The 27,103-nt window shown below is 40.4% G+C and overlaps 1 long non-coding RNA gene across 6 annotated transcripts in view; it reads left to right on the top strand.

Moving 5' to 3' along the window:
- LOC103348253 (uncharacterized) overlaps window positions 1–27,103 on the top strand; it is a 173,236-nt gene that overhangs the window by 45,374 nt on the left and 100,759 nt on the right. Inside the window, exons 3-6 of one of the 6 annotated variants that reach the window (XR_016215927.1) lie at window positions 8,400–8,605; window positions 12,005–12,147; window positions 13,654–13,887; window positions 18,406–19,593. The exons of 1 other annotated variant lie outside the window; for it this stretch is intronic. This is a non-coding gene — a long non-coding RNA (uncharacterized LOC103348253). Of the gene's footprint in view, window positions 1–8,396; window positions 8,606–12,004; window positions 12,148–13,653; window positions 13,888–18,405; window positions 19,594–27,103 lie in introns of those variants that run through there. 4 more of the 6 variants (XR_016215926.1, XR_016215925.1, XR_016215923.1 and 1 more) reach the window with 4 other exon arrangements.

Genomic DNA, 27,103 nt, shown 5'->3' with positions numbered 1-27,103 from the left:
GAGATCGTGCACATTCAGGGTGGTATGGCTGTAGACAAGTGTAGCTATCTCTTCAACGTAAAGGTTCCTGTTTTTGGATGTATCCGCAGCAGAATTTCCAGGTCATATGGTAGTTTTGCAAGCATTTCCAGTTTGTTAAGGAATATCCGTACTGTTTTTGCAGAGGGTACACTAATTTACATTCTCACCAATAGTGTATGAGGGTTCTTTTTTATCTGAATCCTTGCCAGCATTTGTTACTGCGCTCTTCTTTAAAATAACCATTCTAACTATGGTAAGAGGATTCTCTTTTTTTTTTTTTTTTTTTTTTGACAGGCAGAGTAGACAGTGAGAGAGAGAGAGAGACAGAGAGAAAGGTCTTCCTTTGCCATTGGTTCACCCTCCAATGGCCGCCACGGCCGGCGCACCATGCTGATCCGAAGGCAGGAGCCAGGTGCTTCTCCTGGTCTCCCATGTGGTGCGGGGCCCAAGCAATTAGGCCATCCTCCACTGCACTCCCGGGCCACAGCAGAGAGCTGGACTGGAAGAGGGGCAACTGGGACAGAATCCAGCGCCCCAACCGGGACTAGAACCCAGTGTGCCGGTGCCGCAGGCGGAGGATTAGCCTATTGAGCCATGGCGCTGGCCAAGAGGATTCTCATTGTGATTTTGATTTCAACTTCTCTGATGATTAACAATGTTAAGCACTATTTTGTATACTTTTGTTCATTTATCTTTTGAGAAAGGAGTTGCCTATTTTCAATTGAGTTATTTTTGTTGTTGAGTTTTTAAATTCCTTTGTCAGATGAATATCTTTTTCCTGTTCTTCAGGTTTTTATTCATTCTGGTGATTGTTTCATCTTCTGTGCAAGGAGATTTTTAGTTTGGTATAACCTAATTTATTTATTTTTGTTCTTATGATCTTGCTTTTGGGATCATATTTAAAGAACCTTTGCCCAGTCCAATGTCTTGAAGTGTTTCCCCTATTTTTTTCTTCTGGTAGATTCATTAAGTTGGGGGTCTTATCTTTAAGTCTTTGATCCATTTTGAGTTTATTTTTGTGTGTGTTGAGAAATATTGGTCTAGTTTCATTCTTCTGGCCCTTGATACCCAGTTTTTCCAGCACCATTTATTGATGATATTGTCCATTCTCCAATGAGTCTTTTTCTGCTGTTCTTAAAATCAGTTGATTGTAAATACATGGATTTATTTTTGTGTTTTCTATGCTATTCTGTTATCTATGTGTCAATTTTTATGCCAGTACCACACTGTTTTGGCTACTATAACTTTGTAGTATGTTTTCAAGCCAAGTATCATGATGCTTCTAGCTTTTCTCCTTTTGCTCAGATTGCTTTGGCTCTTTGGGGTCATTTGTGGTTCTATATGAATTTTAGGAGTGTTTTATCTGTTTCTAGGATAAATATCATTAGTATTTTGGTAGGGATTTCACTGAACCTATAAACTGCCTTGGGTAGTGTGGATGTTTTAACAACATTAATCCTTCCAATTCATGAACATAAGGTGTCTTCACATACTCTCATTCATTCAGTGGAAAGATCTGTATGGCTCATTGCCACTACTAGAACCAAAACATTAATGAGCATGTTTTATTAATGAGCAAGTTTGGCTTGTTTGTGCTTTTATTTTCTTTATCCAAATTTTCCATCTAGTAAAAGTACATCAACCTTGTTTAGCCAGCACTGACAGGAAAGTATACTTTGGCCTATTGGGTTTTGAATTTATTCCTTCATTCTAGACAGAGTCTATGCCAAAATGGTCTGTGTATACTTCATTCTGTTTAGCAGTGGAAAGGTAGAAATCACGTAAGTCAATAACTTGTGGGTGCATTTTTAAAGTTATAAGTAAGCATGCTATTTTTTAGTGAATTCCTTTTGGAACCAAGTCATTTAGTAATGAATAATAATAATAGTAATAATAATAATGGCTAATAAACCAATGGAGAAGTGAGGAAATGAGATAGAGAAAGGAAAGCAGTTAATAAAGGATACATTATAAAACAAATTACACTCAGTCTCACTGGGTAACTCTGTGAGTCTATATAGAACATTATTACAAGAGAGCTAGGAAGTGAGAGTATTTATCTACAGACTCCTGCTGGTCATTAGTGGAGGACTGCTTCTGAAGGATGTTTATTATCCAGTTCATCTGGATTGCCCTGTGCTGAGGCAGAATCGCTGGAGTAAGCCCTTATGAGTAGGAATCAGATAGAAGGGCTTTACCATGGCAATATCTAAGGGGTATGGGAAAATCTCCATATGTACTTGCTACAAGTAGACACATCAAGAAGATCATGTATAATAAATGTTTATGAATGTATAAGAATTTTCAACTCAAACCTAAATAATACAGGAAGCAAAATGATTCAAAACGAAAACATCTAAAGATTGATGTGGCTTTGGGTGAAGCTTCACTGCTTTGAGCAAACATCGTTTCCTTCTCTTTTGTTACCACATAATTATATATTGGCTCCTAGCAAAGAAGAGGAAGTTTGTTCTTCAAATATCTTATGTCCTGGAATTAGTGATTTTTTTTTTTTTGCCATGATTGACCTGATTAGGATCATATTCCAAAGATTAAACCAATTGCTGCAGGCAAGGGGCTTAAATCTTTCAAAAATCACTTTTGGAGGGAGGGAAAGGTAACTTGACTCAAAATACATGGCTGAGAAATTTGAAGCCTGTTAGGACAAGAGTAGGCTCAATCCCACTGGGGAACTCTGAAAGCCCATAAAGAGAATTATTCGAAGACAGCAAGGAAGCAGTATTTATCCACAAACTCCTGCTACTCATTGGTTGAAGGCTGCCTCCAAGGGTGTTCACTACCCAATGCTTCTGGACTGTCTTGTGCTAGTAATTAATATTGGTGCCAATAGTACAAGTATTTCATAAAGTAAACCAATGAGCCAAATCAGCAATATTATTTCAGTCCCCTGATATCAGAGTTCTTCTGAATGTCCAGGGAGGAGGGGAAGAGATTAGCTATAGCACGATAAGGGGAGGGAGGGACAGAATGGAAAATTGATGGTGAAAAGCATGGGTACCAACAACCACTCCAGGGAGCTGAATTCAGACTGTATCTTTGACAACACTAATGCTGGTTAATATTTATTTAGCTGAGCCTAATAAGCAGTGTAAAGAGTCTCATCTCTCAAATTGGCACAGCAAGGGGCTACAGCAGCCAGGCTGCTGATAATTAACAGTGAAATGCCTGGCACGTTTTCTGCCTGCAACATCCGAAGGGATGCCTGCAACTGCTGGGTGAATTCATTTCCCTCTCATCGGCTGGGATAAGGATGGAGCATGCTGCAGAAAATTACTGGCTAGGCAGCCAGCCAAGGGAAGAGCAAAATGGCTGTTTTGAACAGGCAGACTAGGGAGGGTAACCTAGCTGTTACCTGTGGAAGATCACATACTCACACATTTTGCACTTTTAGTGCCCTTAAGTGCAGCCCAAACAGGTGAAGGGGAGTTGTGTTGTTGATAGCTCACAAGTCATTTGAAACTGTAGGTGTAGAATGATAAAATGCAGTAGCTGCATAGTGAGAAAATGTTAGAATTAAAATTAACCTTGGAAAGGGTGTATTCAACCACCTTCATTGATGAAGGAGCAAACGTGTGGCTTGTCTCCTCTCACAGTGTGTTCATTGTAGAGCTGACATATTTGCCAGTTCAAGGTTGATAATAACAATGACTATGACCTAAACTCTGAAGATCCAACAAGGACATAGATCTTGTTCCTCTTTAGCAGATGGATCATTTAGTAGAATTTAGACAGCAAGTCTGTAAGAGATGGAAGAGTCCAGTCCTATTCAGCACTGTCCACAAATAATTCTGGAAGTCCTCTCTAACTAATGATAATGAGGATGAGGATGCAAAGCAATTGTTTGACTCTCAAAATATTCCAGGAATTGTGTTAGCTAATCCAATATATTCCAGGCACTATTATTTGTATTATAATTATTTTTAATTTATTATTTTTAAATTTTAATCCTCATAATAACTCTTTGATATAAATACTATTCCTACTGAGGTTTACAGAGTTTATGAGCTGGCACAAATCCCACAATTAGTTAACAGTAGAGCCAGGATCTGACATGACATAGTCTTAGCCAAGAGCTTATACCTGTAACCACTACTAACCTTATCTTTCCCCTCCTAGCCCCTGCCAGTTTTAATGTCTTCTATTGCACTTTTCTTCTCAAATAAGAAATTTTATATCTGGAGAAATCTGGTATAATTTCTTGTCCCTAACAAAAAAATCATATATTTATATTATACTCTACAGAATTGCTGTTGAAGGTTTTGGAGATTTTTGTAAAGAGAAGTGCATGTGAAGCACATTTACATACTAAAAGACAACTTTCCAAAATGTCAGTTCAAAATATAGATTTATTGGGATTTGGAAACGAAATTATTTTCCTTTATTGCTAATGCTGCTAGCTGTGAAGACTGTGCAAGTTTCATTCCAGAATTAAAGTGTGGTAGGGATCTGACCCCACCCAACTATCCCAGCCAAATAACCCCTCTTCTTTTCCATTTCCCCGCCCTGATCTGCATGACTTCCAATTCTCCTTCCCCCAGTTTCTCCAGATGGCAGGCATCTTTCAGCCTCCTGGCTCCTGCAACTTCTTCCTATGAATTGGAGCCAATTCCTACAATCCAACTTCCTCTACTTCAAATGGATGTGCATAGCTTCTGGAAGAATGAGGCCATCTGACTCCTCTGCCTGTTGTTTTCTCATGCCAGTGTCCTTATTTGACCTCAGTTTTTCTCCAATTGGACCCCATGAAGAGATGACCATTGGCCTGACTTGCATCAGGTTTTCCTGTTGGTCACTGTCTCATCTTAATTCTTCTTTCTTCAGCCTCACCAGTAACATCTCATGCTTCTTTACTTTGCTGCTGTTCCTTCCTCCTACTATAATAGCATTTTTGTAACCTAGTGCAGATGAATTAAACCTGATGTTTTAAATTTCAACCATTTTGGCAATTATATCGCTAGGGAGCTGGCTCAAAAATGACCAGAGAATTTACTGTTCATCTACAGGGGTATAGGTGGAACTGCTTAGCATAGAGCAACTCCCCACAAAATAATGGATTGCTGAGGTAGTGTCAAGAATCGCACAGAACACACCTGAATATGATTTTAGTTTGCTCTTTTTCTGACTTAGCTTGTTAGGATCTGAATTTGCCTGTCTTTCTTCCCTTTAGGTAGTTATTGCCTAATGCTCTAGTCCAAACTTTTGCTGCATTATCAACAATAAATATGGTCCTATTCCTATTTTCTAGAAAGTTTTAATTTATCTGAATGTGATATGTAAAATTGGACATTTCTAAAAGTAGAAATACTCAATTGTTAGAATTTATGCTGGTTATTTGGCTATTATCTTTATTTTTTTTAACATTTTATTTATTTATTTGCAAGGTAGAGTTACAGACAGAGAGAGGGAGATAAAGAGAGAAAGGTCTTCCATCTGCAGGTTCACTCCCTAAATGGCCAAAACAGCTGTAGCTGGGCCGATTCGAAGACAGGAACCAGGAACTTCCTCAGGGTCTCCCAAGTGGGTTCGGGGGCCCAAGCACTTGGATCATCTTCTACTGCTTTCCTGGGCCATAGCAGAGAGTTGGATCAGACGTGGAGCAGCTGGGACAAGAATGGGTGCCCATATGGATATTGGTGTGGCAGGCAGAGGCTTAGCCCACTATGGCACAGCACTGGCCCCAAGACTGTTATCTTTAAAAGAAAACATTTCTTCTGTTGGATCTTTTTATCTTCAATGTGGGTACTTCTGACTTTCCAACTCTATCTGCATTTATATTTTAATGCATTACTTTATTTTTATTTCCTTTATGTCGCTCTTTGGTAAGAGCTGAGAGTTCTGCTCATCAGGAAAATATCCAAATCTCTCTCTCTCTGTCTCTCTCTCTCTGTCTCTCTCTCTCTCTCACTCACTCTCTTACTCACTCTCACACAAAACACACACACGCAATTTTGGCCACAACTTCAAAGTTATCATTGATTCTCACACACAGAGAAATGGTCCTCAAACTGTAAGATTAATTATTCTTAGATGGATGGGGTTATTTTACTTAACTAATCCCTGTCATTTGTAGAATAAAGCCCCAAACCTTCTGTGACCATTGTATAAATTTCTCTTCCATTCCATTCATTTACTGTTTTAGTAATATTTTATGCATTCCTAACCCTTCACACCTTTGCTCAATCTCTACCTTGAAGAATCTTTCTCAGTCACACTAATGACAACATCTGTGAGTCCTTGTACAACCCCAACTAACTTCAAAGAAAATACAATCAGGATTCCTCTGTGCTTTCTTTACCTTCCAACTTCTGGAAGTTTTTATCTCTTTGGTAATAGTTAGGGCCATATAGATCTTAAAACTAAACAAAACCTTAAAAGATCATTTGAAATGCTTTTTTTCAGCTTGTTTCATATTAATTATTCCTTTGAAAATAAGAAAAAAATTTTAAAATGTTTAATGTGCAAGTACTACATGCCAGGCACTGATCTGGATACTGGAGCATAGTAGTTAGTGGATGAGGCAACAGAGCCTCTATTTTCAGAGAAGCTTCTTTTTGTTGGGAGAAGAGAAACAATAAATAAATAAATAAATAAATAAAAATAAGAAGAAGACAACAGCGACAGATATTTCCAAATATTGACTGTTTGGAAGACTATCACTTTGAAAAATAAGTTAAATCATGACTCTAGGAGTGGAGAAGACATTTAAAAAAAAAAAAAAACTGGGAGGCCATGGAAAACATCTCTGAAATTTCATTTGAGACCTGTATAGTAAGAAGGAGCTGGCAGGCTGAGGATGAGGGGAGAGAATGTACAGCAATGCAAGGTCCTGAGAGCTTTCTGGAGCACATTAGAAGGTCAATAGAACCAAAGAGGGAAGGGCATTCTTTGACAAGGTCAGATAACTCACTAGGAACAAGGCACTTGGAATTTATTCTAAATGACATAAAGACTTCTGTTTTGCAAGGTCTACCTAAAAAACCAAACCTTAGTTAACTCTATTCTGCTGTGGTTGAGCACAAAAAGTAAAATAAATGAATGCTGTAAATACAAAAGTTACACAACCAAGTCATTGAGAATGTTAACATGTTCCTTATTGTAAACCAGAAAAAAAAAAGTATTTTCTGGGCTACTCATGAATGTTCATGGTCCCATTTGGCTGCTAGGGAATTTAGCCATTAAATAGCAACCTTTGGATTTCAATTTCCTCCAAGGACCATTGTAGATACTTCCATGAGCTTCTAACAGTCTCATTTGCTCTGCTAGCTTCCATTCATTCTACTTTCTTCGATTCTATCTCAGCACTGAAATGGTTTGAAGCCTCAGGAGTTTTACAAGCTTCAATCTGCTCTTGGCGCTTTGCCTCTGACATTCAATTTTCACACTTACTTTATGAATTCAAGAATGGTACTAGACTGGTTTCCTCTGATAGGATTTTTTTTCTTTCAACACATTGTCAAACATTACTGATTTAGAAGGTTTTATAAACATGTACGTTCAGCCTAAAGAATAATCATAAAGCCAATACTTGTGTAATAACTATCTCAGTTAGGAAATGGGATACTGCATGTTAGAATGTGGGATTTTAGAACTGAAAGCAACCTTTAGAATTGGAAGCAGAATCACCTGATTTGCACCCATTTTATAGACGAAAAGGCAAAGGCTCAGAATTGGCAAGTGGTTTTATACAGGCCATGCTGCAGTTACTGACAGAGCTAACAGAGTCACGAACTCTCAGCTAGCAGGCCCCATAAAGATCAGGGACCTAATCTTTTTAAAGATTTATTTATTTATTTGAAAGTCAGAGTTACACAGAGAGACGGAGGGAGAGGGAGAGGGAAAGAGAGAGAGAGAGGTCTTCCATCCTCTGGTTCACTCCCCACATGGCTGCAACAGCTGGAGCTGGGCCAGGCCGAAGCCAGGAGCCAGGAGCTTCATCCAGATTTCCCATGTGGATGGCAGGGGCCCGAGCACTTAGACCATCTTTTGCTGCTTTTCCCAGTACATTAGTAGGGAGCTGAATAGGAAGTGAAGCAGCCAGGACACAAACTGGCGCTCACATGGGATGCTAGTGTGCAGGCAGCCGCTTTGCCCACTATGCCGAATGCTGGCCCCGGGAGAACCTAATTTCTGACATTGGTGGTTTAGATTATAGACAAACATTTTCACTCAGAGTTGAGAGAAAAGAAACTAATTATGTCATGAATGGACTGTTGTTTCTGTTTCCAGGATTTTTCTATGAAGAAGTCTCTGTGGTTTACTCTGAAGGTGCTTGGTGTTTTCATATGTAATTGGATTTTTATCAGAGTCCTTTATTTTTATTTTTAAAATTATTTATTTTTATTTTATTTGAAAAGCAGAGAGAAGACAGAGAGATATCTTCCAGTTTACACACTCCCTAAATGTCTGCAGCAGCCAGGACTGGGCCAAGATGAAGCCGGGAGCCCAGAACTCAATCTAGGTCTCTCATAGGTGGCAGGCCCCCAGACACTGGGCCATCATTTTCTGTCTCCCAAGGTGCCCATTACAAAGAGACTGGAATTGGAGCAGCCAGGATTTGAACCAGGTACTCTGACATGGGATGTGGTGATTCCAAGTGGTGATTTTCACTGTTGTGGCCATTGGGGGAATGTACCAGCAGATGGAAAATTCATCTCTCTCAACCTCTCTCTCTCTCTCTCTCTCTCTCTCCCTCTCTCCCTCTCTCTCTGTACCTCTCCCTTCCAAATAAATAAACTCATGTTTTAAAAAATAAAGCTAAAATTTTGATGCTATTTTAAATTTTATTTTGCCACCTTCTGCTATTTTTACTTAACTTCATTTTATGTAAGACATCCTGTTGCAAAAAAAAAAAAAAAAAAAAGAAAGAAAATATAAAGTTATTTTAGCCAAGTATGAAACCTCTAGAGAGAAATTTCTATTTTTTTATTTTTTTCGGTCATGTGCCTGGGAGATGAGCACTTGGAAGTCACCTTAAAACAATTTAAGGATTTGAACTCAAATGTATGCTGTATGTCAAAGCTAGAGTACTTAGAGTCTAACTTTTGTCATCTGGATCCAGTGAAACTGACAAAAACCTTTCCAACTTCTCAGAGGCATCTTCTGTATGGGTAAAATGTGGTACCAAATGAAGATCTACTTCCCTAGAGCTCTAACTTCCCCTGGATCTTGGCTTGTTACCGCTTTATGACCACTTTCACTCTTCTATGATTCCAAGTGAAAATATTCATGATATATACCTTTCTTAGCATTATTATGACTTGAGCTGGAAAAGAAAAAAAATTCCACCCATCATTGGCCTTCTTCATAAACATATGAGGAAGACTTTTAAAACTTCATGGAAAAAAAAAAAAAAAAAAAACTTCATGGAAGCCGGCGCCGCAGCTCAATAGGCTAATCCTCCACCTTGCGGCCCCAGCACACTGGGTTCTAGTCCTGGTCAGGGCGCTGGATTCTGTCCCGGTTGCCCCCCTTCCAGGCCAGCTCTCTGCTGTGGCCCGGGAGTGCAGTGGAGGATGGCCCAAGTACTTGGGCCCTGCACCTCATGGGAGACCAGGAGAAGCACCTGGCTCCTGGCTTCGGATCAGCGCGGTGTGCCAGCTGCAGTGCGCCGGCTGCGGCGGCCATTGGAGGGTGAACCAACGGCAAAAGGAAGACCTTTCTCTCTCTCTCTCTCTCTCACTGTCCACTCTGCCTGTCAAAAAAAAAAAAAAAAAAACCTTCATGGAAAATGGGAATAAACAATAATGCAGATTTCCATGAACTTTTTGAAGGCTCCGTGTGTGTGTGTGTGCGTGTGTGTGTGTGAATGATTAGGAGTGAGTGTGAAATTTTGAAAAATATATAACTGGAGGTCCTGAAAGCCAAACCATTTTCTCTTGACAAACTCAGGATGTGTGACAACTTCAGAAGCAAATGAGTTCTTTTTGTGAGGTTCAGCTAAAGATATAACTTCTTTTCAACATAGGCTTCTGGTGAATTTGAAAATTGGCAGATCAATCTGTGAGTACTTGCAAAAGAGAGCTTTCTTAGTTTTTTTGTGGCTTAAAATTGCATAAACACATGAAGATTTCTTTAAACTAAAGTTTTCATTGAAATATAAATTAAATTAAAAATATGCACATATTGTAAGTACAATCGAATGAATTTTAGTAACCAATACATCCATGTAACCAGGACACAGATACATAACTATATCATTGCCAGCATTTCCAATGTTTCTTTCATATTGCCTCCTAGTCACTAACTCCTCAAGGTTCACTAGGTTTCTCACATCATGGATAAACTGCTTGTTTTTGAACTGCTCATGTGGAATAATTCATTTAGTATATATATTTTTTGTGTCCAGTTATCTGGTTCCCTTCTTCCAACAGTCTGTTTGTGAGGTCTATCAATATTTTTGCATGTAATTGGAAATCATTCACTCTCATTTTTATAGTAATTCATTGTATGAATTCTGAAATAATTTATCCCTTCTATGTTGATAGACATGGGGATTCTCACCATTTTGGGCTATTTATAAACAGTGCCATTCTTGCGCGTTCTTGTTGCCTTCTATTAACCACAGTTATCAAGAATACTCTTGACTTTTCATTTCCCAAGTTTTATCCTGTCCACCAGGACCTTGATCCAGATTCTTGTCCTGGGTATTTTAATTTGAACCACATAGCCAAGATGAAGATCCTGAAATTGTTTTCATGAGCTGCTTTCTGGATGAACTGAACACACTTTGTCTAGCTGACTGTGACCTTTTGCTTTGACCATTTTTTTTAGAGTCTAATGGTCAAATAAGATGAATGTGCTAAGATGGTAGAAAGATCTTATCAGAAGAGCATCTCATTCTGCTGGAACTTTGAGCCTGTACCATGATTTCTTAACACTAGATTGTAGTTCTACGTGGTGAACCTAGTTATATCTGCTATCCATTTCAGATTGTCTTGGAAATTAATTCTATATTCCAGTTGAATCTCTTAAGAATGTGAAAATGTCCTGTATATATCCATGGAGTAGGCAGTCTCTTCTGAAACTATCATTACAATTCTACCAGCTAATGATAATCTGTGAGAATTCACAAAAGAAGGGTTGTCTGCTCTGGGATGTACAGTTTTCTTAAAACCTACTTATAAAGAAAAATTATCTATACATTAGAGCAAAATATGCTTAAAACAGGGTATTATGAGCAATTTGGATTATAGTCATATATGCCTCAGAGCCAAACAGATGGCTATTACAGGAATTATAAGGGAATTACTCATTCATTCCACAAAAACCAACTGAGCCTCTAGTATTTGCTACTCTCTATGCTAATGTAATTTACATTAAATTATATTAAATGTTAATTATATAACATACTACTGTTAGAATATGATATAATTTCAATGAGTGATGAGAGCTAGGGAGAAAACAAGTCAAGATAGGAAGAAGGAGAGCTGGATGTTATTTTAGATTGGGGAGAGGTGTCAGGAAATCTCTTTGAATGGATGACTTGTGTGAAATCGGGGACTAAACCTGGCCAGAGGGAATTTCAAGAGCAAACGCTCTGAGAGGGGAGCAAGACTGACGGCTCAAGGAGGAGCAAAAGGACAAATGTGGTTGGAGGACAGTGATCAAGGGGTTACATAAAGTGGACTTTAGCCCAAGGGTGACAGGATGCCCTGGCTTTTTCTGTGAGAGAGAGGTGTGAGGTTTGATTTGATACATAGTTTGAGAGGCTGAGTTTGGCTGCAGCAAAGAGGATGGATTCTGTGTGTCAGAGTGGAAGCAGAGTAGTTTCTCTGAATTCTGAGACCTGCACTTGACTCCTGGGATTGGAGGGTAGGGGAGATATGTATCGTGGAAACAGAAACAGGGCAGCAAAGGAAATTGTTTCTAAGAAAGAAAGGGGCCAGCATGGATGAGTGAATTGTGAACATTTCGGGTTGAGATGTTGTCAGTTAACCAATGCATTCTACTCCTTTTTTTATAGGTAAGAAAACCAAATCTCAGAGAAGTTAGATATCTTTCCTAAGATGAAGGTGTGTTAATCACATTAAAAAACACAACGATAATTGGAGAAAATTAATTTCTGATCCTAAATTAAAATTCATATACAATAAAGAAAAATTACAGGTATGGATGAAAAATATTTTGAAACTGAAAACTGAATCTTTTCATTTTTTTTAAAAGCTGAAATTTTGGGGAAAATAGAATGGTAAGCTTCTGATCATTACATGTACTTTAGGAAAGCCATATTGATTCTGAGCTTGTTAATAACAATTCCCATGCCTTATTAATTTTCCTTAAACACTTTTTGTGAAGAATGACTGGTATATTTTGGGGCATAATAGATGTTTGATGAATAAATATGAATATTTAATGAAATTTGGAATCAGATTCTACAAGGTTGTGGACAAAGAGAAAAGGAGAAAGCATCTGCTCTGTGGTTTGCACTTGGTAATGATGAGAGAGAAGGGTGAAGGCAATAGTCAGGGTGCTTTGGATTGGGAATGACAGAAACTCAGGTCACTCAAATTGATTTAAATATTAAAGAGCATTCACTGGCACATGTAACTAAGTGCAAGGAGTAATTCTAATTTCCGGTATGGCTGGATCCACAACACATATAGGACCTGAAGGATTCTCTCACTGTCTCCATCTCTATTTTTCAATTTGTTTGGCAGTGTTGTTTTCACTCTCAGGCAGGCTTTCTTCACATGGCAGTTGAATGGCAATAGTTATGGGCTTTCATCCTCTGGTTTATTGAAGCCAACAGAAAGTTTCCATTTCCCAAAAGGGTCTTTCAAGTCTTCAGATTCATTTCCATTGTCTGTGGTTGTCCAGGCTTGCATCATGTGATCCCATCTGAGCCAATCATGGTGGTTCAGATGATGGAATGACCTAGTTTGCCAGTACTGGTTCCTGCTCCCAGTTAACCCATGCCACGCCAGTCAGCCCATATGAACATAGACTGAGAGTCAGGAAGTGTTTCTCAAAGGAAGAGTAAGGAATGGTTTATAAAATTTGGTAGAATGGAAAATAGTAGGCAAAACAACAAGCATCTTCTACCAAAGGAAAGGATGATAAAAGGAATCTTGAAGACAACGAGGCAACTTCTGCCTATGAAATACCCCTGAACCTTTTGTTTTTAAAAGAAGCTTGTGTTTGTTTTGTTTTTTAAAGATTTATTTATTTAGTTGAAAGGCAGAATTAGAGAGAGAGAGAGAGGTTTTCTATCCACTGGTTCACTCCCCTGAATCTACTGATTCACTGCCCAAATGGCTGCAATGGCCAGAGCTGAGCTGATCCTAAGCCAAGAGTTTCTTCCAGGTCTCCCATGTGGGTGTAGGGGTCCAAGCACTTGGGCCATCTTCTACTGATATCCCAGGTTCATAGCAGAGATCTGGATCAGAAGAGAAGTAGCCAGGACTCAAACTGGTGCCCATATGGGATGCCGGCACTGCAGGTGGTGGCTTTACCCACTATGCCACAGCGCTGGCCCCAATACCCCTGACTCTTAAGGCACCTCAACTTGAAGTAAAATTTATTAGTTCAGTATTCAAAGACTACTTTGGAAACAGTACTAACAGCATAGCTATTGGCAGATGTTCTTAAATGCTTTAACTATTTTTCTTTCAGTTTTCCTGTGACACTAGGTTTTCCCTAGGCACCCTGAGAAATCAAATAGACTTCTTGAGTGCATGAGAGCTCATCTCTTTTCTTCTCACACAATCCTGGGCCATCAGTATGGAGCCCCAAAGAGTTATAGTGCATCCATTGATTTTTGAAGTCCTTCTTCCTGATTATTCAAGGAACCATCCATTGAGCCAATACCTGCTTTCCTGAGAAGTCAACAGCTGGGTCAGTGGAATGGTAAGCCTAATAGGATGGTAACTTCGGATAAGTATAAAACTTGCTCTGTGATGAGAGTAAGTTCTATGATTTGGGTAACAGTTTGGATATTGAATGTCTGCCAAAGGCCCCTGTGTTAAAAGTTTGCTCCCCAAAGTCTTATAGTAATTGTACTAAGATGTTGAGAGTTTAATTCCATCATAGTGTTGAGGGGTGGACCCTTAGGGAGGTGATTGCATTGGATTGCATCGTTAGGATGGAAACCCCATGATTAAATCCTGATTTAATTTTGTAAAAATTTGTAAAATTTTGTAAAAAAATCACATAGACATAGACATAGACATAGGCACATGTACTCATCTCTGTGCTACTTCAGAAGAATGTCATCAGTAGAAGCCAACACTAATGGGACTGCCTAATATTGGATCATGAGCCCCAAAAATCATAAGCCCAAATAAATTTCCTTTCCTTATAAAGTTAATTGCATCAAATATTTTGTTGTAGTAATGAAAAGCTATGTAACACAGTAATCAATGAGACAGTTTCTGCTTCCCTTCATCCTACCAAAATGTTCCCAAAACATCCTCCCAGAGCCAGTTGAAAAATCAATCAACAAAAGGACTCAGTGCAATTTGATTATTAAAAATACATTTTATCAAAGGGATTGAATAGATTATTTGAGGTCACAGAGCAGAAACTAATGAATGCTTGCCTCAGTATCTTCAGGTTTGCTTTGACTCCAAATTGTTACATTTCTGAAATCTACTCATCTTGCTTCTGTAAGTAAATTTTGAGAATGTGTTTCTAGTTATGACCCCATGAGACCAGTGTTTACTACCATGTTAGTCAATTTTCCTTTACTGTAATGAAACAGCTGAGGCAAGCTACTTTATAAAGAAAATAGGTTTATTTAGTTCACAATTCTGAGGCTCACCACCTAAGACTGAGCAGGGTAGGGGGCTCCATTGGTTTGGCCTCCCGTGAGGGTCTAACAATAGATGATGTCACCACCCTGGGAGGGTATTGGGAGGAAGAGATTGCATCTCAAACCAGAAAGCCAAAGAGAAACTGGGGTTCTACAATCCATTTTGAGGGCACGCCTCTGGTTGGCCTAAGGACCTCCCACTAGGCCTGTCCTCTTCCTTTTTTTAACATTTTATTTCAAAATTGTTTTAAATTTACAAAGCAAAAATAGTGTGAGGTAATAATACGAAGAGTTTCCATATACCCTCTTGCCCCTCTTCCCATTTTTAACATCTCCTATAAGGATATCTCACAATTAATGAACCACACCCAGCATCCCCTATTTTTTGTGTCCAAATTGGCCTCCTCATAAAGGCCCTATCTCCCAGTACCTCCATGCTGAGGGTAAAGGTTTCAACATACAAACACTTGGGAGATAAGCCATATCTATATGATGTAATAATCACAGTTTTTCTTCTTGCCATTTGTAACATATTAGTAAGGTTCAGGGAAGGCAAAGGTAATCACTCTGGGTATTTCAAACTGAAGATAATTTAACACAAGAAAACAAATGCACACAAAATTAAAGGAAAAGCGGAGGTTGTAGGCACCGGTGGAATTTTGGCTTTAATGTCAAAGTCAAGAGGTTGTAGTTACCCTGTTTTCTATTCTTGCTACCTCTGTAACCACCGTAGTCCCACAGGGCACTTGGCTAGAGAGTATAACCCTGAGTCTGACTCCTGCAAGTGTTCCAATATCTCAGAGTTCACTAAATCGTTGCTCAGTTGCAGCAGGACTGCCTCATTTGATTGATTTCTGCCTTATAAGACTCATATAACTGTATCTAGCTATCACACCATAATTCATATTCAGACACTAACTGCAGATATCCAAATTTTTGTGATGAAAATAGGAGGTTCATAGAACTAATGCAAAAACATACCACCTGCACTCACTTAAAATTAAAGTTATTTTAAAATGAGACCTTATATTGATACTGTAAATTAAAATACAGGATAATTTGCCATCAACAGAAGGTACTTATAAAAATAAATGCAAGAAAATTGTTCACCTTAAGTTTCCCCAAGATCTTCTTCCATGAGGGAATAGGCTGATTATATAAAGCCTTTTCTTTTAGCCTTTACTTGTTACTAGGGGCTCTCTCCTCCATGGTACCTCTGTCTATCCACTTTGTGTGAGCCTAAAGCCAGTATTTGCAATGAAGTTACAGGATATTTTGAATTAAAACAGACTTCTAGGAAAATCAATTTCATACCTTTTTATGGATGGGAAATGCAGAAGACCACTCAGAATCTGTCAGTTCCACCAGCAATGTACATCAATGCATTTCATTGATATGAAATTTTTTTAGAGTATAAATACTCTGAGGATACTTTGATCTCCTTTGTCTTAACTTCTAGGATAGGCTCCACATTTTTAAAAATCTAACAGATTTCAAAATCTAGGAAGGAAGAAAAGCAAGAGAGCTGAGTCTTTCAAGATTTCCGGAAGAGAAAAAAGAACAGCAATCCTTTTTAAAGTAGGCCTTGTTACTTCCTCCGGAGTGAGGGCTGCAACCCTAGAGTCCCTTTCCTGCTGTGTTGAGTCTGTCCTTCCATTTTTTTTTTAAAGATTTACTTATTTATTTGAAAGGCAGAGTTAGAAAGAGGGAGTGAGAGAGAGGTTGTCCACCCACTGGTTCACTCCCCAATTGGCTGCAATGGCCAGAACTGCAATGATCAGGAGCCAGGAGCCAGGAGCTTCTTCCCGGTCTCCCAGATGGGTGCAGGAGCCCAAGGACTTGGGCCATCTTCCACTGCTTTCCCAGGCCATTGCAGAGAGCTGGATCGGAAATGGAGCAGCCAGGTCTCAAACTGGCGCCCATATGGGATGCCGGTGCTGCAGACGGTAGCTTTAATTAGCTGTGTCACAGCACTAGCCCCTGTCCTTCCTTTTATCAGAAAACTAAACCCTTCTCTGTCACCATAACGTTCTCCTTTCTTCCTTCCACATCACAGTGGTCATCATGTCCCTTAGCCTCATGTCTCCAACCTAAAGGGCAGAGCAGTTATCACTGTAAGCTTCATTCTATGCTGCTGTCTGCCTTTCAAAGACATCAGTGATTGTCTGCTTTATTCACAGTGCTTGATATAAGCCTTCAATTCATGTTTGTTGAATGAATAGTGAATGAATGAGTCCAAACTAATCTCAAAAATAAGCCATAAGCCAGCTCAGACTTATTCTGAACCTTACTAGATTTCACAGAATATTAGATAAACCAAAATGATTTACCATTAAAGTAATTCAGAGTGCAAATTGTTTTTGCTACTATAATGATATACCTGAGGCAGGCTGGCTTCATAGAGGAAAGAAGTTTGTTTTGACTTACATTTGAAATTCAAACACCAAACAGTGCGGCACAGTCTTTGGCAAGGCTCCCCCTTGGCTGTATCACATAGTGGCAGAGGCACATGTGACTCTGTATGCCTGGTTCTGTCCCTCTTCTTATAAAGCTACCAAGATTCAACCATGAGGTCTCTACTTCAATGACCTAATCCAATCTAACCACTTCTCAAAGGCCCTACTTTTTCTTCTTCTTCTTTTTTTTTTTTTTTTTTTTTTTGACAGGCAGAGTTAGACAGTGAGAGAGAGATACAGAGAGAAAGGTCTTCCCTCCGTTGGTTCACCCCCCAAATGGCCACCACGGCCGGCACGCTGTGCCAATCCGAAGCCAGGAGCCAAGTGCTTATCCTGGTCTCCCATGCAGGTGCAGGTGGGCTACCCTCCACTGCCTTTCTGGGCCACAGCAGAGAGCTGGACTGGAAGAGGAGCAACCGGGACAGAACCGGTGCTAGAACCCGGAGTGCTGGCACCACAGGTGGAGGATTAGCCTAGTGAGCCACGGTGCCAGCCATCAAAAGCCCTACTTCTAAACACCATGATTTGATGAAGTTTCTATACTCTTAGGATCATTATCATAAGACTTTGGGGATTATACTCCTGCATGATTTGGGAGGACAAATATTCAAACCATAGCTGGGACAGACCTCAATCAGATTCCCAGGAAGGCTTTTCAAGGGTATTTGAGTGACCTTTTGCTTTAACATTTATGAATGAAAGAAATCAACGGTAGATATTTAGTCAGGATTTTAACTGAACAGCTGTTATTCCACTTCAAAAGTAATTTTGCTGTTGAACCTATCCACTTTCTATTTGTCCCATAAAAAACAGAAGCCCACATACCTCATGAAGATCTTTAACATAGCCATGACTAGTGCAGAATACATAAGAAGGTACAAGAAAACACGGACATTGTTCTTCTGTCACAGGCTGCTGGCTTTTGTCAAGGTGCTAGTGATTTATTTAGTATTCTAGTTGCAAGGAAAAATATGCCAGATAAATAAATATTGTTCCCTGATATTCAAAATTCCCTATCAAAGTAACTAATCCCAATTAAGACAATATTCACTAAGGTCCTGAAAAAACAAAGCAATAAAGCATATATTCAATAGTAAGATTTTTAAAAATGTAGTTAATAAAAGTTTGGCACTTATATTCTGCATTTTTTCCACTAAGGTCTTAATATGATTTGCAAATACAACTCCAGTGCCACTGATTGCCAGCCCCCTGCTCCCATTCTTTGTCTTTTAAAGAAATGGAGACATGAGGACTGAAGACCCACGGCTTCTGTTCAGTGATGGTTTTGAATTCTTGCATCTACTATGGTAGAATATTATTCAGCATATTTCCCTTTCTTCTCTCTAAACATCCAAGGAGATGTAGACTTTGCCATCTCATCAATGTTCACTTTGCGCATTCTGCCATGGCCCATGGCATGTCTGTGGAGTGACAGTGTGCCAGGTACCTGCCTAGACTTCAGGAGAGAGTGCATGTTTTTGTTGGTGCTTCTGGAAGCTTCTTCCTCCGTCATGAGAACTCCTCCATGGTGGTTCCTCCCTTTTTAACCTGGGTCTCAAAATGTGATTCATGGAATAAAGCTGCCCCAGTCCACCTACAGACTTTGAGAATCTCTGCCATCAGCAGGAAGCTAGATTGGAAGTAGAGCATCTGGGACTTGAACAACACACATATGAGATGCCAGCATCACAGGTGGTGGATTTACATGCGATGCCACAATAATTGGTAAATCAGTGGATTCCACAGAGGTTTGTTTAGCAACATGTTTGTGTCAGTAGTTACCTGAGACAGTATCATTTGGCATGACAGCCTTTCTTGTAGACTCATGGTTCCTATAATTACTCTATTTAGGGTCCAATTGATTATGAAGTAGTGATCATGGTAGTGCTGTACTTATAGAAAAATCAGTTTCTAATTTTTAAAAGCCCTGAAGTAAAGTGTATCTAATGGTTGTTTCTAAGGCCTAAATCAATGATCCTCAACCAGAGACAATTTTGCTTTCTAGTAGTATATGGCAATGTCTGGATACATTTTTGATTGTTAACTCCCAGGATGGGGGTGCTACTGGCACCAAAGAGGTCATGGATGCTGCTAAATACCTGACACAAAGAATTATGTATTATCAATATCTATTATTTCAAGGTTGACAAACCCTGGGCTATATCTCTACCTCTATCTATCTATCTATCTATCTATCTATCTAATTGAACAGAGGGGCTATCAGATATTATGTTTGAGCATCATAGCATTAGAACTGATATTCACTAAGAACAAAGAGTAAAACATGGCAAAGTAAGCAATGATCTCTAGAAAGAGGCCAGAACCCATCTATTATTTATTTATTTATTATTTATTTATTTTTTGGACAGGCAGAGTGGACAGTGAGAGAGAGAGAGACAGAGAGAAAGGTCTTCCTTTGCCATTGTTCAGCCCCAATGGCTGCTGCGGCCGGTGCGCTGCGCTGATCCAAAGCCAGGAGCCAGGAGCTTCTCCTGGTCTCCCATGCAGGTGCAGGGCACAAGGACCTGGGCCATCCTCCACTGCACTCCTGGGCCACAGAGAGAGCTGGACTGGAAGAGGAGCAACGAGGACAGAATCCGGCGCCCCAACTGGGTCTAGAACCTGGTGTGTCGGCGCCGCAGGTGGAGGATTAGCCTATTGAGCCATGGTGCCGACCTCCCATCTATTATTTATTAACTCGCTGGTACTATAAAACAGAATCAATTATTTGTTCCCTTTTTGAGTTAAAATTTTTCATGGGACTTAAATATTTCACTGAGACTGTCCTTTTTTTCATCAGCACTTCAGGGAAATTCCGTTTCACTCAAATATCAGAGATGCCATGATTTAGCTACTCATCTAGTTTCTTATCCATTCAGATGATTTATGGCACTCTGACTATATGCCAGGCACTCTTAGGATTTATCATTCCCTAGATGTCAGCTTTTATTTGTATCTGTTTTGTTTTAAACTGAGTACACAAGAGTCCTGAAAGTTCATATTTGTTTGAGGCACTCCAACAATGAACACAAGCTTTGTGTTCATTGAATGCCTCATCTTATATTATGCATCTGAAAGGAAGTAGAGACTGCGTTTTCCCACCTTCTCTATAGACAATCAGAGAAAACTGTGTAGGACTTGATATTAGAAAGTAGAAGCCATTCTGATGATGGCTAGATGTAGGTGCAAAAGGTTAATGATAGCAGCTGAAACACAGATTCACTTTACAAACATTTATCAGTGTCTCTTTTAAGTTAGTATCACATTTTATCACAAATATTCTATATGTTTTGTTAGTAGGAGGCGTGCCATCAGAATTTGATCCATTAGGTAAACAATAATGAAATTAAGTTTAAAGCAATGGTGATTCCCCAAGAGATCCAATTAGGTTGAATCAGAAGTAGCTCAATAATAGGCTATTTATTTGAGAGGTAAAGAGGGGTCCCCTCTATTGATACATTCCTCACATTTCCACAGTGACTAGGGCTGGGCCAGGTTCCATCTAGGTGCTGGGGACACAATCCAGGCCTCCCGCATGGGTGGCAGATACCCCATCGCTTGAGCCATCCCCTGTTGCCTCCCAGAGTACAAACCCAGGCAGTACAAAATGGGCTGCAGGTGTCCTAACAGAGTCTTAGCCACTAAGCCAGAAGCCCGCTCTAAACAACAGACATTTATCTCTTGAAACAGAAGGAATTTTCTGGCAGCTCCATAGGCCCAACTGGATTCCCCAAAATATCTAACCTAGAAAATGTGTCTCCACCTCCCACCCTAGGTTTGAAGAGAACCTGTACTGTTCCACCACTCTCTTGGCTTTGTCTCTTTTAACTCACAGTGGGTGGGCTCTAGTGAACCAATGTTTTAAGAGAAGGTTCCAGGGCTGATCTATGTATCTGAAGAGTGCAGAAAGCATCACAATGCAATACTTTGTTGGCCATGATGAACAGGAATGCCAATGTCTTTTGGCTAATTCTATTTGACTTTCTTGGATTCAACCTTACTATCCTCTTCAGATAATGCTTCTTTGTGTACCTAGCTACAGAAAGAGGAGAAAGCAACTGCAGGAAAGCAGTGGTCTGAGAGTGAAAGAGAAGATCTGGGGCAGATGTCTGCTTTAGCATTTTCTTATCCAATCCTTAAAACAAAGTGGGAAGGCTTTGTTGCTCTTTTTTAGAGGTACCTAGAGGTTCAGAAAGGTAACCTGATTTCTAACTTAGATTAATATGAGTTTCAAGTCCATGCGCTTTTTCCTTAATTATAAGAGTCAAAGTGAGCTCCCCTTTATGGCCGGTTAATAGTCAAATAAGTAAAAGTTTTGTCTTGGAGAAATCGGAGGTCCACTTGGAGAGAGCAAGCAGAGAACACAAATTCGGTCCCTTTGATGAAAAGATGACATTGCACCAGGTTTCACATCACTCAGAGAGGAGGCAATAAATCTGAATTTGAAAACTTGAATTTGAGGACTCAAAGGACATGAGCTGGGTCAGAGTCAATACTTTTTCTCAGGGACAGGTGAGTAGCAGATTACCAGGCGATTATCTGTGCTTGTCTGACCCATCTGTCCTACTCAACAAATTACTGTGGTGCAGCCAGAAAACTACCAAGTGAAAGGAAGCTTTCTGTCCTCTTTACTCTCTTCCTCTCTCCTTGGACTTCTCAGCACCATCTTGACGGCAGACAATGGCCATCTGCTTACAGGAACAAGTTATTTGGAGAAATAAGACAAGAGCTGGAGTCAACAACTGCATGGTTAAGGACCTTTCCTGTTTGCTTCAAGGAAACATGGTGTCATGAAAGGGTCAAATGGAGTGCAGTGGGACAGATGTGGCACAGCAGGTTAAGCCACTGCTTAGGAGGCCCACATCCCTTGTTAGAGAGCCAGGGAATGAGTTCTGCCTGTACTTCTAATCTGGTTTCCAGCTAATGCACCTGGGAGGCAACAGATGCTGGCTCAAATAGTTGGCTTCTACCACCCATGTGCTAGTTCCTGGCTCCTGGCTTCACTGTGGCTCAGCCCCAGTTGTTGTGGGCATTTGGGGAATAAACCTGTGGATGGAAAATCGTTCTTTCCCATTCTGTCTCTTTCTATCACTTCACCTTTCAAAACAAAAATAAGCAGAAATAGATCTACTATATGACTCAGTCATTCCACTCATGGGAATTCACCCAAAGGAAATGAAATCAGCCTATGAAAGACTTATCTGTACCCCCATGTTTATAGCTGCTCAATTCACAATAACTGAGATATTGAATCAATCCAGTTGTCCATCAGCTGATAACTGGATAAATAAATATACACAAATATATACACACACACACACACACACACACACACACAATGGAATACTACTCAGCCATAAAAAGAATGAAACCCTGTCTTTCACAATAAAATATTGCAACTGGAAACCATTATCCCTAGTGAAATAAGCCAGTACTGAAAAGACAAATATCTTAAGTTTTCTCTGATTTGTGATAACTAATATATAGAGCGCAAAAAAGCAATATATATGAACGAAATCAATACCTTAAGATTTGATTATTATTTATAGCCTCTGTATATACTATTGAGGAACAGTGGCCTTTCTACTTAATACATGTTTGTGGGGAGCAACTCGGACTAGACTAAGTTACTGGAATTAAGACTTATTCTATGCATCTGCTCTCCCACAATATGGCGCTGAGAAGGGAGTAACAACTTCTACGCAGCTGCCTCTCACCAACTTGATTGACTGAGCTGCAGGAGCTGATCTTGCTCCTGATTGGAGGAGAGCAGCGTACTCGGCGTGTGGGTAGCAGAGTTGGGATTGGTGGAAGAGGACTATATAGGAGGAGAGAGACAACATGCACCAGGAACATCTATCTGAAGGTACACCTGAGCAGCCCCCAAGAGAGCCGGCTGGCGGTGTGCCGCTCCCCCGCGGAAGTGGGGAAAAGTGACAGGGGGAACTGCCCTTCCACGGAGGTGGAAGGGACGGTAGCCAACCCGGGAAGAACCAGCAGCAAACCCGGGGAGGGCCGAGCAGATGAAAGAACAACACAGGGTCCTGTGTCGTTCCTCCACGAAGAGGGGGAGCGACATAATGGTGCCGTGACTCGGATATGAAGCCTAGGCAGGGTCTAGTGTCGCTCCTCCACGAAGAGGGGGAGCGACAATGTTGAATTCTTTATTTGGTGGAAAATTAAGCTTGTGATTATAAAGTACACTGAAAGTATGTCATTGAAAAAATTAAAAGAAAAATAACAAAGGATGCAGGAGGATAAGAGCAAGGGTGGGAAGGAGAGTGGGACATATCATTAGGTTTTTTAAAAATTTCGTTTATTTATTTGAAAGGAAGAGTTATGGAGAGAGAGGGATTGGGAAACGGAGGGAGGGAGGGAGAGATACAAATATTTCATCCACTTCTTCACTCCCCAAATAGCCACAATAGCCAGGGCTGGGCAGGATGAAGCCAGAAGCCAGGAGCTTCTTCCAGGTCTTCCACGTGGGTGGCAGGGGCCCAAGGACTTGGGCCATCTTCCACTGTTTTGCCAGGTATATTAGGGAGCAGGATCAGCAGTGGAGCAGCTGGGACTTGAATCATTGCCCATCTGGAAGGCCGGCCTCTCAGGCAATGGCTTTACCTGCTATGCCACAACGCCAGCCAGCCCCTATCATTATGTTCTTAAAAATCATATGTGAAATCCATGAAATCTATTCCCTTTATTGATATAAATAAAAAAGAAAAGATACACTTTAAATAAATACAAATTTCGAAAACTGGAGTATAGTAGCAAGTAAACAGACTGTGCAGCCAAATTGCTCAAATCCTGGCTCTTCTGTTTACTCCTAGCACGACCCAGGGGATGTTACTTCGCTCCTTCAATGTCTGAGCTTCCTTGACTGTAAAAGGGACTCATTTATTCATTCCACACGTGTGTTCTGAGTACCAGCCATATGCCAGGTCTTAATTTCCTGCACAGGGAATGGAGCACTGAGCAGTCAACCAAGTCCTTCTGCTCTGGCAGAGAAGACATATCATAAACAGATGCACTTACAACATAAATTTAGGTCATAATGCAATTGTGCAGAAAAATAAAGCAGGGTAAATATGGAGGTAGAGAGGAGGGGATAGTTATCTTAAAAGGGACAGAAAGGAAAGGCCCTTGGGGAAATAACACAGTGAGAAGATCAGAATAATGTGAAGGGGAGGGAGACACTTAGATATCCAAGGCAGGACTGTTCCAAGCAGAAGGAACAGGGAGAAAAAAATAACCACTGTGCATACCTTATTGGATTGCTGTGAAAGTTAAATTAGGTAACACATATACAGTGAGGCTCATGAACTTCTCTGTGAGGGTCAGCCTTGCCTGGGCCATAGCATCCCAGGGTTGAAAGAACGATGATGTTCTATTCTGACCTTCAGCTTAAGTCCTTGTCACGATGGAGAGCTTGCCTTCCATCATCAGATGGCCTTTCTTTGTACATAGGTGCCTCCTGCTCATGAACTTGCACCCTACCTGAACAAGCCACAGGGAACGCACCTGCTGTCTCTTTCACCATGACAACACCTCTAACATTCAAAATAATGTTTCATCTCTACTCCATCAATTCCTTCCACTATTTGTACTGAATCCAGATTCCTCTTACTTTTGGATGGAAGATCTCTCTGTCTCTCTCACTCTATAATTCTGCATTTCAAATAATTAAATAAATCTTTTAAAACATACAGCATAATATGCTGAGTCTCTGAATGGGCAATGGTGAAGTGAGCCTTTGAGACTCAAGAGCATCTTCCCAAAGAGCAGAGTCCCTAGTTGAGGGGGTTATGTGTCACCTCTCCTAGGTGAGTGCCTGCCCTGTCTTGTCATCTTGTGCAGGCATAATCTCAGACTTCAGCAGTCTGAAAATACATCTCTGATAATGGTTAACAGATTAAATCAGCTGACTAGAGTTTCCAGCTTTTTGGAGACTGGAGTGGAAAAGAAAGAAAAAAAGAGCAGGAGGTGTTGAGATGGTGGTGATGATGGTAGGTTCAAGGCAGACATTATTGCCCTGATAATTAATCAAGCATCACACCAATGTGATTGGGACAGAACTGATGCTTCAAACTCCTGAGTTCCATTTTCTGTGAGTGAGTCAGCTTGGTCCTGCTCCTCAGCCTCAGTCGAACTCCTTATCCCTGTCAGCTGCCTCATAAGCATGAGCCATGGCCACAAAGAGGGTAGATAGGTCAGCATAATTCCATCTCTGCTCCTACAAACTCATTCCCAGCAGAAATCTCCATGGTAGAAGACTTGTTATCTCTACAGCTTGCCTTGCAGTTCCTCCTTGGTATGAGTTTGGAAATGATAGGCAGGTTTTATCACTATGGACCACAGGTCTGACTTTTAAGTAATTCATTCAATGGTGAATATGAAACTCTGTAAAATTGTGCAGCTGTGAAGTTCTGTAGCATCCTTTTCTGTTTCAGTTATTGGACAAACTTGGTAGGTGGTAGGTAGAAACTGGAGACACCAGAAGACTCATGTTTTGGTCTATTTATTAAGTTGTTTAAGTTTTCATATTTAAAACAAAAGCTTAATTTTAAATTGAATGCGGAAAGAGTGAGTGCAAGAATAATTGAGGTATCCACTCAGGCTGATCCAATATGAAACTATTGTCATGGTGCAAACAGCCTCTAATTGCAACTTCACAGTGATTTATCTGCTCTGCTGGCCTGGCTTGATAAAGCAGCCACTCCATCAACATTCATATGATGCCATTCCAGGATTCAATTTGCTGGGAGCTGCCAATTGGCTGAGTAGTTGCTGGAAAATAATGAGTCTATTCCTAATTGGTTGATCTCCTTGACTGACGGAAAGGCCAAGGATCTTGTGCAGGCTGGTTCTTTCAAGGGCAGCCTGCAATCTGACCTTGAAACTGTCCAGGCTGGGCAAGCTGCCATTTGGGGATCCTGACACCAACAGCCACGAGAATTTGCAGACTCATCCTACCTGGCTCAAAGCTTTTGCTGTTGTGGAAAATGTGCCTGCAGAATTTTACTGCTTTCTGCAGTTTGCAGACATATTTTTTTTAAACTCAGTGGAGGTGGGAAATTATTATTCCTTGAGCTCTCTGTCTTCCAGCCAAAGCTCAATCATTCTTCAAAGGCAGACTCCTGCATGGATTTTTTTCATCATCAGAGTGTATGAACTCCTAGAACTTCTCTTGTCTGGCTCAGTGTCTCTCAGCCTTTCATGTACTTGGAATCTTCTGGGGATCTCTTTAAAGCACAGGTTCTGATCTAGCAGGTCTGGGGTCTCTAACAAGGTCCCAGGCAATGCACATGTCTACAGCCAGGGTACATTTCTTTGGCAGTGATAATGAGTTGTCTTGTAGTAATCTTGCTCTTTTCTCCAAATGTCCTCACAGCTTATTGAGGGTTTATTTGCCTTCTTCCTTTATAGTCCCCCCAACACCACTAAACAGGCAGTTGTCAACAAATGTTTGTAGACTAAGTGAATTCCTATGTGGAACAAAGTGTGTTGATTCCTCCCTAGCACCATGACTCATACACGAAATGAACTTAGTAATAATCAAATGAATAAAGGTACTGCCAGTATTTAGGTAGCTAGTGAGAGGAGACAAAAAAGAGGAGACTAAATCTTAGTGGGATTTTTACTTCTGTCAGCTTCAATGAAAGGTAGGAGAAATGTGTCTGTAATGAACTCATTTGCACCCTCACCTTGCAGCATCTGATGCATTGCTGGACCTTTTAGCTAGTGGTTGCTGTGTGAAGCTCGCAGCAGGGGTAGGGAAAGAAGGCAAGAAGTATTCACCTGGGCAAAGTTCCATGGGAAGGCAGTCCTGGGCTGCCTCAGACCACCCACCAACACA

Source organism: Oryctolagus cuniculus, chromosome 11, assembly GCF_051225735.1.
Source record: "Oryctolagus cuniculus isolate XC-2025 breed Fujian yellow rabbit chromosome 11, ASM5122573v1, whole genome shotgun sequence".
In the NCBI taxonomy this organism is placed as follows: domain Eukaryota; kingdom Metazoa; phylum Chordata; class Mammalia; order Lagomorpha; family Leporidae; genus Oryctolagus; species Oryctolagus cuniculus.
This window is presented reverse-complemented; position numbering and strand designations above follow the sequence as displayed.